Source organism: Eschrichtius robustus, chromosome 10, assembly GCF_028021215.1.
Source record: "Eschrichtius robustus isolate mEscRob2 chromosome 10, mEscRob2.pri, whole genome shotgun sequence".
Classification (NCBI taxonomy): domain Eukaryota; kingdom Metazoa; phylum Chordata; class Mammalia; order Artiodactyla; family Eschrichtiidae; genus Eschrichtius; species Eschrichtius robustus.
In genome coordinates this window covers 2,697,573-2,703,572 of record NC_090833.1, presented here as the reverse complement: position 1 = coordinate 2,703,572, position 6,000 = coordinate 2,697,573, and the positions used below count along the sequence as shown (strand labels likewise).

The window sequence follows — 6,000 nt, the reverse complement described above, 5'->3', positions numbered from 1 at the left end:
GCCACAACTACTGAGCCCGTGAGCCACAACTACTGAGCCCATGAGCCGCAACTACTGAGCCCGCGTGCCACAACTACTGAAGCCTGTGCGCCTAGAGCCCATGCTCCGCAACAAGAGAAGCCACCGCAATGAGAAGCCCCTGCACTACAACGAAGAGCAGCCCCCGCTCGCTGCAACTAGAGAAAGCCCGCGCACAGCAACGAAGACCCAACAAAGCCAAAAATAAATAAATAAATAAATTCTTTTTAAAGGGGGGGGTGGAGAAGGACTCCGCAACTTGGTTCAACACAGAATTCCCCAAACAAGCTCCTTCTCTTTTTTCCATAGGGCACCTTCCCTTTTTTGCATAGTGGTCCCTGGAGCACACTTTGGGAGGGGCTGCTTCCCAGGCAGATGACAAGAGCGCCCCCTCCCCTGTTCCTGGGGTTGCCAAATTTAGCAAATGAAAATCCAGGACAATTTCAGAGAAACAATGAATACATTTCAGTATAAGCACGCCCCATAAAATATTTGAGGCATACTTACACTTTTAGTGCTCACTGTTCACCTGAGATTCCAATCTAACCAGGCGTCGGTATTTAATCTAGCATCTCCACCAGGACACTTGCAGGGAAAAGGCTCACACGGGCCTGGGGCTTCGCCAGGGCTGGAGGGGACCCCATACTTCGACCATCTGGGTCTGGGTCCTCCCCCCAATCACCCAGGAAACAACGGGCGGGGGTGCGCTCAGCAAGCCCCTCCTCTCCCTCAGCTTCTGCAAAACAGGCAGGTCAGCTGGGTGATCTCACCTTCTTTTACTTCTGGGACTTTTCTGGGTGTAGCCCCTGATCCCACGTGGGGGCCTTTAGGAACAACCCCTGGGGATGGTCTAGTGAGTTCCGTTCCCGGTGAACTCGGGTCCGATGATGATCGGGAGTCCTGGAGGCACCAGCAGGCGCCCGGAAAAGCAGCCTCAGTAAATGCAGCCCAGGAACCCACGTCTGCACCAGTCCCGGGAGGGAGCTGCTCCTCCCGGGTCCTTCCCGGCTGGTCCTCTCAACACTGCGAAGACCCTCTGGCCACCTTCCCTCACAGGCAGCCTCCACCTTATTCTGCAAATTCTTCCCCAGTCTGTGTCATCATCTTGAAGTCGCCTGGAAGGAGTGGAGTCACCCACTCTCCACCCAGAGCAAAGACAGGCCGTCAAGAGGGGGGCGGGAGGGGGGGGGGCCCAAAAGGCTTCGTGAATGCAGATTCCCAGGCCTGCCCCTAGACCCCCCCCCACCCCCACCCCAGGTTCAGACTCTGCCCAGGAATCTACATTTTAACACCAGGTGGTTTGGAGTCAGCCTAAAGCTTGAGAGGCCTGGTCTGGGGTTCCTGAGGAGCCAGCTGCCCCTTTGTTCCAAGCCAATGGGGACCAGGAGCCTGCAGACTCAAGGGAAGGGCAAGGCCCCATGTGGACTGTCGATGGGCAGGAGGTGACAGCCTGGGGCCCCGGGCCACTTTGGATGGACCCTCCCATGTGCCCAGACCAGAGGGTCCCAGGAGGCCCAAGGCAGAGGTGCTGTGCGCAGAAGTCCCGGCCGTGGAGCAGGACAGTTTGGCACAAGCAGACTCCCCGATCCTCACCCCGCAGCCCGGCTCTAACCCCTCTGCTGCCCCACTGGAGGTGTGATGTCCACGTCACCCAACCACTCTGGCTTGTGTCCTCAGCTATCAAGTGTGGGTGCTCATGGCACCAACCTCGTGGGGGAGGGGCGTGAAACGGGACGACGTTAGCGCAGGGCCACTGGGTTCTTGGCACATAGTGCGTGCTGAGCACGGCCTGCAGCGTCTTGTCCTTAGTGAAGAGTTACAGCCCCGCAGGTCTGGGACTAAGGAAGCCCGGCCGCTGGGACGGTGTGGGCAGCTGGACAGAGCTGTGACTGAGACAGGACCGATGCCCCTTGCAGCTGCCCACTGTACTGACCGGCTCCAGGGTGACACCCAGGCCCCGCGCTGCACCCGGGAGCGCCGCCACAGGGCAGGACAGGGCCTTGCCCAGAGCACACGCACACCCACTCCCAGCAGTCCCCGGTGGCTGCCTGCCTGTCCCTTGGTCACGCCCTCGGCTCTTCTCTCCCACGATGCTCTGCAAACTGGGCAGAGCTCTCCCGTGCGCACTTGCTCAGCTCTCCACCTGTAACTAACTGGCTGATCAGAAACTTCTCAAAGGAGAACTGGATGGGGGACACTGCTAGCCTCCTGCAGGCCGTGTCCACCCCAGCCGGCTCAGCGTCCCTTGGCTGGACCCACGGGCCACCCCTTCTGTCCACTGCCCTTCTGTGCTGTCTGTGCGCGCATACACGGTGTAGACGGGCGCGCTCGTGGACGCCTGGGCGTGCACGGACACTGTGGACACGCGGGCGTGTCTGCACACATATGCACATATGCTTATGCACACATGCACACGCACACACGCCTTTCTCAGCCCGCGCGGTTCATCGGAGGGTCGCCCCCGGCCACAAGCAGCCCAGCGCACACGCGCGTCCGGCCGGGGAACCACGCGCCCGCAGCCGTGGGGAGGCGCCGCGTCACCGCCTTGGGCCGGGGCCGCATGGCCCCACCGTCTACACTGCGGGGACGGCCAACACCCGAAGCATCGGATTTAAATCTTAAAACTCTAGGGAAAGGACGGACAGTAAGAGCAGAAGCCGGCTCCGCGCAGACTCCGTCCCGCCCCGGGGTTCAAACCGGCGGCTCAAATAGGGCGCGGAGCGGGCTATGAGCATGCGCGGAAGACGAGCGGCGTAGGCTGGGAGCATGCGCAGACCGCGCCCCGGCTCCCGCCGCACCCACAGTTCCAAGCGCAGGGCCGCGTCCGGATGTCCGTGGAGCGGCTCTTCCTTCCTCGTCCTCTGATTCGCTACCAACCACTTCCATTTCCGCAGAAAGTTCCGAGCCATTTCCGCGAGGCGTGTCGCTGTAGGAAGTGCGCACCAACCCTGTTTTGTTTCCGGGGGAATCTGTTTTCCTGAGGGACGCTCGGACTTCCGGGTATTCCTCTCAGCCTATGATTGGCTGGTTTTATGAATATATTAGAACACGAGAAAGAAGTTTTTTCATCGCGCTAAAATAATATAGCGACTTAGAAAGGACTTAGTCGCGCTCCCCGTTGGATGCGACCGCTTTCAACAACGTGTCTGAAGCGTGAACCCGAAGTCGCCGTAAGCGAAAGGAGCCGCGTGCCGGGGCCTTTAAATAGCGAGCGCGCGAAAGCTGAGGCGTGTTGTATGAAAGGAGAGAAGGTTAGCACTCCCCTTGACAAGGATGGAAGAGGCCCTCGGGCCTAACAACACGCATACGGTTAAGGCATTGCCACTTACTTCGTGGCATCTAACCACTGTTTTTCGTTGTGCGGACACGAGGGCGTGTGGTGCACGGGGGTGCATCGCTACACAATGTGTGCTGCACGTGTCCACACTGACACGTGGGCGTGACTCGCGCGGGTCATAGGCGGGGGTGCGACACAGGCGGCTGTGATAGACGGCTGTGTGATACATGTGTGTGCCGCGTGGACAAACACCCATGCGACTCTACTTTCAAGGCTCTTTGAGATGCTTGGCTTTTTTTTTTTTAACATCTTTATTGGAGTAGAATTGCTTTACACTGGTGTGTTAGTTTCTGCTGTATAACAAAGTGAATCAGCTATACATATACATATATCCCCATATCACCTCCCTCTTGCGTCTCCCTCCCACCCTCCCTATCCCACCCCTCTAGGTGGTCACAAAGCACCGAGCTGATCTCCCTGTGCTATGCGGCTGCTTCCCACTAGCTAGCTATTTTACATGTGGTAGTGTATATATGTCCATGCCACTCGCTCACTTCGTCCCAGCTGACCCTTCCCCCTCCCCGTGTCCTCAAGTCCATTCTCTACGTCTGCGTCTTTATCCCTGTCCTGTCCCTAGGTTCTTCAGAACCTTTTTTTTTTTTTAATTCAATATATATGTGTTAGCATATGTTATTTGTTTTTCTCTTTCTGACTTACTTCACTCTGTAGGACAGACTCTAGGTCCATCCACCTCACTACAAATAACTCAATTTCATTTCTTTTTATAGCTGAGTAATACTCCATTGTATATATGTGCCACATCTTCTTTATCCACTCATCTGTCGATGGACACTTAGGTTCCTTCCATGTCCTGGCTATTGTAAATAGAGCTGCAATGAACACTGTGGTACATGACCCTTTTTGAATTATGGTTTTCTCAGGGTATGTGCCCAGTAGTGGGATTGCTGGGTGGTAGGGTAGTTCTATTTTTAGTTTTTGTGTGTGTGTGTTTTTTTTTTAAGGAACCTCTATACTGTTTTTAGTTTTTTAAGGAACGTCCATACTGTTCTCCATAGTGGCTGTATCAATTTACATTCCCACCAACAATGCAAGAGGGTTCCCTTTTCCCCACACCTTCTCCAGCATTTACTGTTTGTAGATTTTTTGATGATGGCCATTCTGACCGGTGTGAGGTGATACCTCATTGTAGTTTTGATTTGCATTTCTCTAATGATTAGTGATGTTGAGCATCCTTTCATGTGTTTGTTGGCAATCTGTATATCTTCTTTGGAGAAATGTCTGTTTAGGTCTTCTGCCCATTTTTGGATTGGGTTCTTTGTTTTTTTGATATTGAGCTGCATGAGCTGCTTGTATATTTTGGAGATTAATCCTTTGTCAGTTGCTTCGTTTGCAAATGTTTTCTCCCATTCTGAGGGTTTCTTTTCATCTTGTTTATGGTTTCCTTTGCTGTGCAAAAGCTTTTAAGTTTCATTAGGTCCCATTTGTTTATTTTTGTTTTTATTTCCATTTCTCTAGGAAGTGGGTCAAAAAGCATCTTGCTGTGATTTATGTCATGGAGTGTTCTGCCTGTTGTCTTCCTCTGAGAGTTTTATAGTGTCTGGCCTTACATTTAGGTCTTTAATGAGATGCTTGGCATTTTTCATAATAAAAAGTGGATCACAGCTTTCTTGTATTGGCATAATTGCACCTGGGGCAGGTGTGCCTTCACCTCCTCATCCCCAGCCACAGGGTCGGGGGCAGGGCCGGGGAGCGGACATCAGGACACCCAGGTGGCTTCCACTTCCTGTCAGTGTGTCTCAGCGTGGGAGCAGGAGCGGGGGAGGTTAGGCAGGTGACCTGGTGGTCAGACCAGGTCCCGCAGGTGGCTGAGGTCTGAGGCCTTGGTGGCTTCAAAGTTTCCATGTGCGTCTCTTCAGCATCACAGACGTTCGGGGGACAAATAGTAATTGAGCAGCCATCCTCCGTGGGACACTGATCCAGGCAGGAGAGGACCCCAGCCCCAGGAGCTCACATCCTGGACCATTCCAGAGCCTTAGCGGACAAATCCAAAGCAGACGACCTCTGTGGGGTGAGCAGAGAAGGTGGGAGTGGTCAGGGAAGGCGAGGCCAAAGATGCCCTGAACCAGGTTCCCCCTTTATGTCCAGAGCACAAACTGCTGTGAGTTTTAAATGCAGGGCTCATTTAAGGACCCAGTTAAAATGATGGTCAAATTAAATAGAAGCAACCTGACCAACGATTTAAACAGAGAGGGGTGGTGGTCGGTCCACTCTGGCTCTCAGGAAACGGGGAGACGGGAAGGTGGTCGGCAGCCCCTTGGAGGTGCAGGCAGCAAACCCGGACCTGGACACCTAGGGGACAAGTGACCCAGTCTCCACAGAGATGCCGAGGGAGAAACGGGGGAACCTGGAGGTTCAAGAAGGAAACACAGGCGGGGGCTTTGCTGGGGCCCGGTTCACACCAAGCTTGTGTACGTGTGCGCGGGTGTATACGTACGTATGTGTATATGTACCTGTGTGTACATACGTAGGCACATACACTTTACGATATTAAGACGACTAGGGAAACCCGGACACTAGATATTTGATTGAAGAATTCATATTTTAGGTGTGAAAACGGTACTGGGGTAATGCTTTTGGAGAATTATCTTTTAGAGATACCATGAATTCACTGCTTAAGTTATAAA

The 6,000-nt window shown here is 53.9% G+C and overlaps 1 non-coding gene across 1 annotated transcript; it reads left to right on the top strand.

Moving 5' to 3' along the window:
- The first annotated feature begins 3,247 nt into the window (after positions 1 to 3,247).
- On the top strand, positions 3,248 to 3,373 carry LOC137771068 (U6atac minor spliceosomal RNA). The gene has a single exon (XR_011075287.1). It is a non-coding gene; the product is annotated as a U6atac minor spliceosomal RNA (small nuclear RNA).
- Positions 3,374 to 6,000: the final 2,627 nt, after the last annotated feature.